The sequence below is a fragment of the Prosopis cineraria genome, unplaced genomic scaffold (assembly GCF_029017545.1).
Source record: "Prosopis cineraria cultivar Desert tree isolate PC_DT_omini unplaced genomic scaffold, ASM2901754v1 PC12, whole genome shotgun sequence".
NCBI classification, from domain to species: domain Eukaryota; kingdom Viridiplantae; phylum Streptophyta; class Magnoliopsida; order Fabales; family Fabaceae; genus Prosopis; species Prosopis cineraria.
In genome coordinates this window covers 2,764,403-2,775,674 of record NW_026555343.1, presented here as the reverse complement: position 1 = coordinate 2,775,674, position 11,272 = coordinate 2,764,403, and the positions used below count along the sequence as shown (strand labels likewise).

Sequence of the window (11,272 nt, the reverse complement as noted above, 5' to 3'; positions counted from 1 at the left end):
GTAGCCCTCCATAATGTGAGAAAACTCGACCTTAAATATATAATGGTTAAAAATTACAATATAGTTGACCTTTGATTATATAACACCTGACTATATAATAGCAAAAATAATTATTATATAATTTTTTTTAAGTAGTGAGATAAATTGGGAGAGTATTGGGACCCACTCTCAGGATTTGGATAACCTATTTATCATCTCTCCACTCTTCTCCTTATTCCATGCATATATCCTTGAATTAAACTGTTGATATTTAATATTTGAGAAAAATATTATTATAAATCTTGAATAAATATATAAATACATATAAGTGTAAATTTGTTCCTCAATGTCTTTTATAGGTGCGGTGGGGCCAAGGGACCTTCGAAGTTCGAATAAAGGGTAGAAAAAGTTTAGATTGCTTATTAGGCAGTCAGAAGCTTCCAAAAATCACCCACTCCCAAAATGAATGGATTGTAGCAGAAGGAATTGGAGAGTAGAGTCGGTAATTCGGACGGGTCGAGTTTATTTATGTCGGGCTCAATTCAGGTTGGCTTATTCAAATCGAGCTTAAAGAATCCTACTCTTTTTAGAAAGCCCATATGACCAAGCCCGACCCTAATACCTTCGGGCTTCGGGCTTATTCGGGCCGGCCCGAATACCCAAAACTTTTTTAAAAATATTTTTAAATTTTTAAATAATTTTATTAAACATAACATATTATTTTAACTTGAAAAGAATAAAAAATAATAACTTATTAACTTTATAGTTAAGTATTTAGGTAGCTCTGCTACTGTTTTGTTATATTATGTGCAATTTATTCATGAATGTTTCATTTACTTGTAAATTAATGTCTTATTTATTTAAATATTGCCCTTATCATGGTTATATAAAAATATTTATATATTTTAATAGAATCATATTATTTTAATTATGATCAAGTTAATCTCGATTTAACTACGGTTAGACCACTAATTTAAAATTATTATCCTAGTTAGTTCAAATTTTTTAATAATTATTAGATAAACTTTACTTTTTATTTTTAAGAATATGATAAAAATAGTCATCATTATGTTATATAAAACAAAATTATTTAATTATAGGTAAAATACTACTTTTTGAATTTTTTTCTTTAACCTTTTATATTGTTTAAGTCCTATATATAAAGGGTATTTACTTTAATTTATTCTTAATTTTAACCAAGTTTGATGTGGATGATAATCAAATAATTATCTAAAAATATTATTTTATTTATTATATTTGTTTAGTAGTAGAGTCGGGAATTCGTACATGTCCAAATTTTATTTTTAAAATTATTTTTAATTTAAAATTAATTATTTTATTTTATAAAAAATATATAATATAATTTTTTGGACAAGAAAATGGTGTATATGACTCAATTTTTTTTAAAAAAATTGAGTCTTAAAATATAAAAATGGAAAAATATAAATATTTTTATTTTTTAAATAACTATAATAATACACTCAAATATATGGTATTTTAAAATAAAATGATATAAAACTTAAAAAATAATTAATATTTATTATATTATATATTTTTTAAAAAATTTATTTTTTTTCTATTCGGGTATTCAGGCCAAGCCCGAACCCGATCGGGCTTGGCCCGAATTTTCTTGGGCCTATTCGGGCGGCTTGAATAGATTCGGGCTTGGCCCGAATTTTCTTAGGCCTATTCGGGCGGCTTGAATAGGCCTGAACAATAAAAAATATTATTTTTTTGGGCTCGGGCCTAAATTTTTCAGGCAAGTTCGGGCTGGCTCATCGAGCTTGGCCCAGATTACCGGCTCTATTGGGGAGGCACTTATTAAAATAAATAGATAAATTCAATTAAATCTCAACCATTGAATTCTTGATCCAAAAATGAGGAAGGGACGGAGAGAAGAAGAAAATAAAAAAAAAATGATAAGAATTATTCCATCACATATTGAAAGTTTTTTTCTGTTTGACCGAAAAAGTGCACATATTGAAAGTATTGACCACTTTGAAAACTCTTGTACTTTGATCTATGCATTCGTTTCCAGTGAATAATATTTACAAGCCACCAGCGAAGATTTTTGGTTTCCTAATTAAAGCCATGAGGATCATTGCTGTACTGAGCCACTTGCCGATAATGGGTGCCTTGTCGGTAAAAGTGAAGTAGCATTATCAGACTCAAGAGTTGAACCAGTCAATATAGACCATCATCCTGTGGTGGCCGGTGCTAAATACGACATGGGAGAATATTTTGATTGGCCGGACGGTGGTTTCGGTCGCAGATCACGGATGTTGTCATCACGCCTTGCAAAAAACAAAGGCATCGTCTCTCTACGAATGAGTCCGTGGAGATTTCATCATCAAGCATGTCAAAATGTTCTGACTTCTGAATCATCAAACTGGTTTTTTAAACAAAGGGGTGAAGATTTTTAAGGCAATATTATTCCCTTCATTCAATATTTTAAAATATTTTTAATCAAATTATACCCCTAATAAGTTAGGTAATTAAAAAAATTTGATTAATTATACCCTTAATTAAAGGTATTTTATAAAAATGTTTATTTATTATACTTTAAAAGATATGAAATGCCTTATTTTTTTTAACAAAACACTTTAAAAAAATGCTTTATAATATATTGAACTTAGAGAGTATACGCTAAGATAAATCACCTCTAATTTGTCTGTCTCTTTCTCCTATGGCGAGTTGATAATTGGCCTCTCATGATCATATCACACTTGGGTTTGTCATATTAGACCTTGCTACCAGACACTAGCATTGCATTATCATATTTAAGGATATAAAACACTAGCATTAATGTAGTGCAGGAATAATTTGATTGTAGAGTTATTATATCAAAGGGACAATAATTTAATATGATTTCTTCATGGTAAAAATTAAGAAATGCACAATCTGTCATGGAAAAATTCACCAAATCAGTAGTTGCTTAAACTATTCCCTTCCCCTAAGATGCTGCAGATAAGAAAAAAATTCTGGAAGAGGAGCAAATTAATTATACTTAATAGTTATAATATGCAAACTAATTCAGCATTGTATCTTAAAATTTAAGGGAAGAAAACTGCTAATATCTTGATCTAATTCCAGTTGTAATATCCTATAACCTTATGCATTTAGAGGCAGCTCCTTGTGCGTATAAATTATTCCTCGATCACCATTTGCCACATGCCCACTCCTCTTAATACCCTGCAACATTATATTTTATGAGATTTTAATACTTCTAAACATACAGGAGCAAGATAAATTTTATCAGGTTCTTTAATGAAAAAAGATACACATGGTGAGAGAGTCAATACCATCTATTTGTTAACAAACCCTCGAATCCAACTGAACCTCGGGCATGGATTCGACTTGTGCTAATTCCAACCTGTTTAACGATATATGAAACAAAATCAAATCAGAAAATAAAACTAACCATGCTTGTCAATGTATAGGATGAAACTTCTGGGACATGCATTACCTCTGCACCAAGGCCAAAGCGTGCTCCATCACAAAATCGACTACTTGCATTATGAAATACAGCAGCACTATATGTGCATGTAACAATAAGACACGATCCAAAAACAGTGACATAAGTTAGAAACAAATCTAAGATATATAAGCAAGTAAGGAAACTGCTTAAACTATATCAAGATATGTTAGCAAGCATGGACACTGCTTAAACCATATCAACTGAGTTAGTGAAAACATAAAAATAGCTATCTTCAATATCCAAGGTGCTCTGCATCAAGTAACGGCCAGATGCTATAACTAGAATTTCATCAGATTTTACACATGAACTCAGTGAAAAATATAGCAGTGAGAATAAGTTACTTGATACTTATGCAATGCATACAATAAACAAATAACGAGTCAAAATGAACAGAGATGAAATTGGAGTTTTGGATTAACTAGGCTGTTGGAGACATAACATGGAACAGGAATATTGTCGATTTATTCCCCAAATTATACCCAGCCTACCTATCAACTTGACCAAGGAAAATCGCAGCAACTTCATAGTCTTCTGTAACAATGCAATCAGTATGAGCACTGCAGAAAAAGGGACGGAACAAAGACTATCAGCCTTGGAATACAGAGAACTCAAATAAAGATGAATGTGAAGTAGTAGGATGGTCCCATCATGCCTTCCATGTATATGCATGTGGTCAATAGCAGCAAAGACATCATCTACAATTTCAATTGTGCAAGCCAGTGAGCTGTACTCACGATGGAAGGATCTGGTTTCAGCAATATTTAACAATCCACAGGCTGTTGGTCCACCATATAGTTCAACACCTGCCAACAAATTAGTGTATGACATGTAACATTCACAGACTCTCAACTAATACTCTCATGCAAACAGGCTCCCTAAAATTTTCCATGCACAGATCACCTTTGGTTTTTCCTTTACCACATCAATATCAAACAAAAACAGAGTTTCCCCTTTCTTAGAGTTCCATGATTCTTTTGGATAAAAACTTAACCACAAGAGCTTGTATTGTGGTTTAGTTTTACAAAGAGGTAACACTACATGTCAATTTTTCTTCATATGAAAAACTAGCTACCATTTCAGCACACAAAATCCAGGTTTTCTAATTTTTGGTCTGAAAATCAAGGATTAAGTAGGAAAGGGGGGGCATCAACAATATTACAAAGGGATAGACAGAGGGCTAAAAAGTAACAAAACAAAAAGAAATTGTCCCCAATTTAAATACGTATTTAGTTTCTCATAATCCATGTGCAATTAAGGTCAATCCTTCTTTTTGGAGTCCAGCAACGAGCTCCCTAAGCCCACCATTATGCGTTAGATCCGTGTGCACAAGGAGTGTTTCCCTAGAACATCAGGATAGAATGTATTAATACACACAGTCCATGATCTAATAACATGCAAAACTTGAAGGATAGATGGACAAAGGCGGTTCTTCTATGGGCCACTGTGGATGTAGATGAGCAAACAATAATAGTATTTAGTGCACATTTCAAGGGATGTTAATTATAATTACCATTGCATTACATGCAGCAGGATAATCAAGCTTTGCATCTCTAACAATCTGCTTTGCCATATCGATATTAGCTGACTTGTCAACATATACATGACAAATTCCATCTGCAAGACAGAAATAGAACTTAGTAGAAGCTTTAGTTTGCAAACATAGTCAAGGGAAATAATATTAGATGATTGTGTGTGCGTGTGTGAATTACCAGCATGGCCAAGAACAGGAATTTTTGTTGCCTCCTTGATTTGAGAAACAAGCTTATTGCTGCCTCTCGGGACCACAAGATCTATCACATCATCAAGCTGCTGCAAAGTAGAATTAGTAGGGAGCCATCTTAGACAAATAGCTATCAGATAATTGACTCTAGCACCACCTTCAGCAGATCTGGAATTTCTTCTCTTGAAGTCACAAGTCCAATAAGTTTTTCACCAACAGTTTCCGGAATGGCTGAAGTAATGATCTGCAATAATGACAAAACATTAACATTGAGAACCTGATAAACTAATTTGCAAAAAAGTATATATAATTCAAATTCAAATTAAGCTTGGAAAACAACAGCCTCAAATCCAAAATTTAGGTAAACCTTGTGTAAAACTGCTTTTGAACGTTTGGCTTCCTTTCCTCCCTTAAGCAGCAAGCCATTTCCACTTCTAGTGGCCAACGCAGCTATCTATTAAACCACACATCAACAAAATACTTGCAGGTAAATCTTGAATGTGAGGAAACTTTTGCCACAACAGCAGACGCTTTCTGCAAAAAAATGATAGACTCACAAAAACCCAAATTAAATAGTACTGTAGAACAATTATACGCCTGTTAACAAATATTTTAACATCTTGCTCTTATCTGAAACATTTTCAGGACTTTGTAGAAGGATGTACCTGAACAAGGGCATCAGGACGAGACTCAAAGATAACAAGCATGACACCCAAAGGGCATGATATTTTCTCCAGTATGAGTTTATCTGAAAGCTGGGCACAAGAACATCATAATTTATAGTTTTATTAGAGAAGTTAATATTCTTTCAGAACAATTAGTGAGGTGCTTTCTTTATGAACAAAAAGATGTGAATATTTCAATTACCACACAGAGAGAGAGAGAGAGAGAGAGAGAGAGAGAGAGATGTGAAGATTTTGTTCTCAGATGAAGAAAAGCTCAAGTTGTTATTTTGTCAAGCCACCTCTACATGTCAGTTATGGATTTGTTATGAACAAATTTTATGGCAAAAGAAAAAAAGGAACAAAATTATGTATGGGGCTTCCACCTCTGTTTTCTTTAAAATTTGACCAGTGGGTTCTTGCATATCTGCTAGCATGCGCATAGACTTCGCGAGACTATAGAGCTGTAAAATATAAAAGTTAGTTGTCAGAAAAGAACATTTTCAAAGAAAAGGGAAAAAAATGACATTACAAACATCCCTTAGAAGCGAGGATCTAATCTAGTCTGGACAATAAAAACAGGAGATTGTTAGGCATTTTATTTTTAGAGTATTACCCTAATGAGGAAATGATAGATTACCTTCTCAGGTTTCATGGTCAAACGTGAAACCAGTGACTTCTCTAATCCAGCCTGCTCTGCCTCAGCAACGTTAGTTTCATTCTCAAGCCGTATCGTGCTTTCATTTGCCTCCAATGCATCAGCCATTGCCAACAATATTTTCCTCCTTTCATCAGAACCCAGGGCCTGATACCCAAAACAATTGTATTATATACACGAAACTATCTACTTTTGTTAATTTTTGTTGGCTGTTAACCTTCCCCTAAAAGAAAAAAAAAATGAAGTAAAACAATAAAAAGGTAAATCACTTCATTTTTTAACATGGATCATATTTAAACACCCACACACCTATCCAAACCCTTTCCCCGACCCATAGGAAAGGCCAAAAGGGTGACCCCCAAACGCATCACACACACTCTTACACCACTTAGGGGTTTGATCCCACAATCTCCTCTAAGGGGAGTGTGGGGTGCCATTTGAGCCATAAGGCTTAAAAGGTAAATCACTCTTAAAAGATATATGGATATGCAAGTAAAGAAGGCACTTCACACTCACTAATTTGACGTTGCATTTACCTGAAGTCTTCTAGAACTATCACGTGCAGCAACTTCTATTTCATGCGCGCTAACTTCCTCAATGGTTGACCACGAATACGCAACTTTATGAAAAAACAGTTCCTATCTTCTCCCCTTGGAGCACTCTTATAATGTTGTCCGTGGCGTAGCCACTTGAAAAGAGATTGAATTCAAATCAAAGTCAGTAAAATAGGAAAATCCCTGTATCCTTGTACAAGAGAAAAGAATCAGAAACAACACACACAACAGAAATTAGAGCCTTTTTTCATCACTTCGATTAGTTGGCACTCAAAGATATTAAAAGCCTAGAAAATATAAATTGTTGCAACATCGGAAATAAATGCCGTCCTTTTGTTTAATTGAGGACTACATGGCTCGTGAGTGTCGAGATGGATAAAATCATTGTATTTATTTCAACTGATGTAGACCGTTACACTGAACTCCTTTTCCTGGCCTAGTGGACGTCTTTTTGCCATACCTCAACAACTAACAACCCTACCAGATTCCAATGTTGACATGAAAACACACTATATATAAAAGCCAACCATGAGAAAGGAATCATTTGTGATAAACCAATTCATGATATGCCATACTTCATTGTTTTTCTCTCCTGATGTTTTGATATGTAATTTTTATCAACGGGGGCGGTTTTTCCTAATAGTCAGGCCAAAAATGGATTAACCCATAAATTAAAAGAACTTATTTTTGCGTATTAGATCTAAAAGTCAAACAAAATTGGTCATTTTTAGCACAAACATCTTGATATATTGGTAAAAAGAAAACAAGAAGAATACCTGGTAATAATCACTGGGGTTCCAGCATAGGCAGCGCAAACTGTAGCATTGACTTTAGCAGTCATGCCCCCTCTGCCCAATCTGGACTTGTCTCCAAAAGTAATTTCTCCTTGGTGTTTCTCTTTCACATATGTGTGAATTAGTTTTGACTTCGGATCACTTGGAGGACCACTATAAAGGCCCTCTACATCACTCAATAAAACAAGAAGATCAGCTTTCAGTTCCAAAGCCAATAGACCCGCCAAACTGTCATTATCCCAGAACATACCCGAAGAATCCTGCAGATAGCAGTAATAATTAGAAGCAATCACCTATGACAATGACCACAAGATCAGATTATTGTTTGAATTTGGAAACAAAAAGTAACGATTTTGACAAAAAGCTATCTGACAATATTTTAACAGCAAAAGCTTGACCTAAAAGCTCCTCACCATAAGATTAATCCAAGAAAACTGCAGTAAAATCAGCCAGATTATCAGCAATAGCTGATGGTTCTTAGTTTCCCTCATCGTCTCTTAGAAAAGAAAGATGATCAAATGAAGATGAAAGGATTAAACAATCAAAAGCAAAAATATAAAACCATAACAAATTTACAAAAATCAAATTAAAAATCTTTAATTTCAGCATACCTCATATGGTGCCTTCCTGGTACTAACAGCATCATTTTCATTGAAAATGGGAATAACCCTTAATTCTAATAAGGTATTCATTGTATCTGTCAATTGTTTTCTGAAACCCCAATCTCTAAATAAGCCATCAGTCACAAGTAGTTGGGATGAAGTGACATCAAGCTGCAACATGCAAATATCTTATCGATGTCAACATGGAGGAAAACTATTATTGTACTTTTAGAGAGAGAAAAAATATTTCACCGTACACAATCATGCCACTGGTATATCAAATTGAAAACCTATTAGATTAACAGATCGATTTGTACTACCTGGCTGAACATAGTATCATAGAGAGCCATGAGACTACCTTGCCCAACCGATACGCAGGCTTTCCCGTCAAGCTCACCTTGAGGTTTTTGAAGATCAACAAAGCTGTATAATAATGAAAAATGTTATAAACATGTGTATCATTCTCAAGTGCAAATTGACATGCTGAAAGTGTGCATGAAATTATTAGATGCTATGCTGATCTAATCCTAATTAAAAGATTTAAATCAAAATAATATAAGGGAGGTATGTTGGGGAAAACATTAAACTAGTTTTACAGAACAGCGCAGAGCTCAATGGAAACATATTTCTGTTCCATTTGATATGTTTAAGCCATATATCTGTCCTTAACACCGCACGAAAACAAGATATTTTGGAGGAACCTCACATGCTTCAACAGCTTTTATTGTTTGATATATACATGTAGCTAATTTTGTGAGCCAGTAATTAGATTAAATTGATACATGTCTTGAAAACTTATTTTACTTTAGCTGAGAGAAAACCTGCTATTGGCCACTCTGCGATATCCTAGTCTTTGGCGGCCCAGACCAACTGCACCAGATGTCACCAATATAACCTCATACCCAAGGGTATTGAGATCTTTAAGCTGTACAAATCGACAAAATTTCAGTCACTGAAAAAAAAAAAATAATGATATTGGCCAAAAAGAACAAAAAACCTGAGTCCATTAGCCTTCCAGCTCTCTCCTTTTCCCTTTCCTTTGTATTTATGACTGAATAGTAGAATTAGTTTTATAGTGGTATTATTAGCATTACCTGCTCACAAAGAGCTCCAAGTCTGCCCAGCGCTAATCTTCCATCACTTCGAGTAACCACAGCAGTTCCGACCTGCAATTATAATAGTAAAGAAAATAAGTTAAAGTATTTAAGCAGGACAAGTAAAAAAAGCAGGAAAGTAAAAGCAAAGCGGTTTATGAAAATGCAGGGAAATTGAATGGAGCTCAATAAATTAGGTCACTTTCATTTTTCTTTTCATTTAAACATGTATCATAACTAAATCCAAAGAACTTCCACCATAGAAATTTCTCGGAGAAATAAAAACAATCTTGTCGCTGAACCGCTCAACAGATTAAACCGGTATCGCCTTCAACAAAGAAGAACAGAGAACAACACCGCAAATGATTTGCGTCGTTCCCCAGCAATTCACAGAATTAAATAATTGACAGCGAGTGAAGCATTGCAAAAACAAACTAACAAACAAGCAGGCAGGCAGACAAAAACGCAATGAATGAAACAGTATATAAAAAAAGCGAGAGAGACCTTGACAACAACACGCTTGACATTCTTGACAAAAGCACGATTAGGATCCATGGCAGTGATAGAAATCGAAGGTAAGGAATAAGTTGAGAACGCAAGAACCTCTGTACGGGGAATGGGAGTGAAGGAGGGTTTAGACCAGGAGGAGTGCAGGGTGCAGTATTGGAGGTACGTTGGTTGGCTTGGAGGTTGAAGAAAGCGTTTCCAAAGACGCGGCAAACCTGCCACGTATTACTAAACTATTTGGAGTATTTGTGGCTTTGATTTCTGTGGTGATGATATTATTATCAATTATTTTTTTATGATTTAGGAGTATTATTATTAATCACACAGATTCACTTGCCATTTAGAAAATTATTAATTATTAATTGTTAAATCTATGAGAGTTGCACAATTTTTTCTTTAAAAACTTACATCTTTCGTAAAAATAATTATTTATAGATACCAATGATTTAAAAATACTAGAATTTACCATAAAAATGTCAAAATTTAAATTATAAATGAGATTATGGAGGAGAGGCTCATTAAGTCATGGGCTCATCTAACGGGGCCAAATAATAATAATAATAATAATAATAATAAAAGGGAAGATCACGGATTCGGCTTGAACTTTGTGGGATCACGTGTCAATGGGCCATTATTGATTTTTCCCCCTCAAAATAATTATTCCCTCCGATTATTTTTATAAGTCATATTTTAAAAAAAAATTTTAATTTTTCACATAAGTTAATTTCTATTTTGTAATCTTTAATATACAATTCCAAAACTATCATACTATTTTTTTTTATTTATAAAAAATATTATCATTTTTAATTTTTTTTATATAAGTAAAATCACATTTTTTAATAGGCATTTATTGTAAATTTTTTAAATTATCCCTCGTAATTTTGACATTTATAGTTATAAAAAATAATTAATGAAGGTTTGATTAACATAATTAATAAAGAGTATTGCAATCTATTTCCTTTATTTACAAAAACAATTAATGTAGATAATTGATTTTTTTAAACTGTGTAATACAATTTTTTTCTCTTACAAATAAAAAAGGAGGGAGTACAATGAAATTTAAAAAAAGTATGATATTTTTATTTTCTAGAAAACTCTTCTCACATATCAAATTACTTTTTTTTTAAGGTAGGGACAAAATTGAAAATTGATTTATTTTTTAAGACAATTTTAATTAGAAATAATTTATAAAAAAGATCAATAAAAGTAATAATGTAAAGTAAA

General features: G+C 33.3%; 1 pseudogene; it reads right to left on the bottom strand.

Annotated features, from left to right (window-relative positions):
• Window positions 1–1,968: 1,968 nt before the first annotated feature.
• LOC129288401 (delta-1-pyrroline-5-carboxylate synthase-like) lies at window positions 1,969–10,245 on the bottom strand (annotated as a pseudogene).
• Between the last annotated feature and the right edge of the window lie 1,027 nt (window positions 10,246–11,272).